The sequence below is a fragment of the Triticum dicoccoides genome, chromosome 3B, assembly GCF_002162155.2.
Source record: "Triticum dicoccoides isolate Atlit2015 ecotype Zavitan chromosome 3B, WEW_v2.0, whole genome shotgun sequence".
Classification (NCBI taxonomy): domain Eukaryota; kingdom Viridiplantae; phylum Streptophyta; class Magnoliopsida; order Poales; family Poaceae; genus Triticum; species Triticum dicoccoides.
The window spans coordinates 842,155,281-842,157,224 of record NC_041385.1 but is presented as its reverse complement, the minus strand read 5'-3'; positions in this window follow the sequence as shown (position 1 = coordinate 842,157,224).

The window sequence follows — 1,944 nt, the reverse complement described above, 5'->3', positions numbered from 1 at the left end:
AAGAAGAAGAAGAAGAAGAAGAAGAAGAAGAAGAAGAAGAAGAAGAAGAAGAAGAAGAAGAAGAAGAAGAAGAAGAAGAAGAAGAAGAAGAAGAAGAAGAAGAAGAAGAAGAAGAAGAAGAAGAAGAAGAAGAAGAAGAAGAAGAAGAAGAAGAGGAGGAAGAAGAAGAAGAAGAGGAAGAAGAAGAAGAAGAAGAAGAAGAAGAAGAAGAAGAAGAAGAAGAAGAAGAAGAAGAAGAAGAAGAAGAAGAAGAAGAAGAAGAAGAAGAAGAAGAAGAAGAAGAAGAAGAAGAAGAAGAAGAAGAAGAGGAAGAAGAAGAGTAGGAGAAGAAGAAGAAGAAGAGGAGAAGGAGGAAGAAGAAGAAGAAGAAGAGGAGGAGGAGGAGTAGGAAGAAGAAGAAGAAGAAGAAGAAGAAGAAGAAGAAGAAGAAGAAGAAGAAGAAGAAGAGGAAACTACTCAGAAATAAATAGAAGAAAATAAATAATGCAGAAAAGGAAAAAAATATACAAAGCAAAAATATTCACAAAGAAACTGAATACAGCAGAAAAGAAATAACTATATAAACAAATTACTCAAAAATAAATAGAAGAAAATAAATACTATTCAGAAATAAATAGAAGAAAAAAATAAAGCAGAAAAGGAATAACTATATAAACAAATAACTCGAAAATAAATAGAAGAAAATAAATTATATTAAGCAAAAAACTTCACGAAGAAACTAAATAATGCAGGAAAAAAATGTTGGGGCGCTATCCTGTGGGCCTGCTAGACCTAGGGTGTGCAAATACAGGCCCAGAAGGGCCAGCAGGCTCACAGGGCAGCGCGTCCTAGTTAGGCCCAGAAGCCTGTTATATAGAGGAGTTCGAATGGGCAGCCGCGGCTGGGTTTATAAACCAGTGCGGCTGCCCTTCGCTCGGCGAGGTGGGACTAAAATTAGCGCACTGCGGGTGGCAGCGCAGGGCCATTAGTACCGGTTGGTGGCTCGAACCGGTACTAAAAGGTTGCCCTTTAGTACCGGTTGAAGCGACCAACCGGTACTAATGGCCCTTGTTTCCCGCCGCTTGGGCTGGCTAAAATTGGCCTTTAGTACCGGTTGGAGCCACCAACCGGTACTAAAGGCCCATCCTATATATATGGCACTTACGAAAATTCAGTTATTGTTGCCAGTTCTTTCCACTTTTCTCGCGCGCGTGAGAGTCTCGATCTCGATGCCGCGCCGCCGTGCTGTCGCCCTCGCCGCCCCCGCCGCCCGTCGTCGTCGTCGCCGCGTGCCCCCGCCTCCCGTCGTAGTCGTCGCCGCGTGCCCCCACCGCCCGTCGTCGTCGCCGCCCCCGCCGCCCATCGTTGTCGCCGCGCCCGTCTCGTCTCGCCGTCCCCAGCCGCCGCCGGCACGTCTCGTCGCCGTCATCGGCCCCTGCCGCCCGTCGTCGCCGCCCGCCCGTACGCGCCCGGCCCGCTCCATACATGCACACACACGCACACTACACACACACACACATGTACACACACACACACACTACACACACAGACACACAGACAAACACAAACACACACATACACTACACGTACACTACACATGTACACACATATACACACACACTACACACACACACATATATTTTTTTACTTATTTTCTGTTTAATTTCTAATGTTTAGATGAATTAGAATTATCTTGTTTATTTTTAGAATGTTAGAAATATTATCATCGATGAATTAGAAATATGTTAATGTTTAGTTCAACTAGTTAAATTAATATAATAACTAGTTTATTTTTAGTAAATATAATGCTTAGTTGAACTAGTTGAATTAATATATAGAACTAGTTTATTTTTAGTAAATGTTTAGTTGACCTAGTTTATTTTTAGTAAATGCTTAGTTGAACGTGTTGAATTAATATATAGAACTAGTTTAGTTTTAGTAAGTAAATGCTTAGTTCAACTAGTT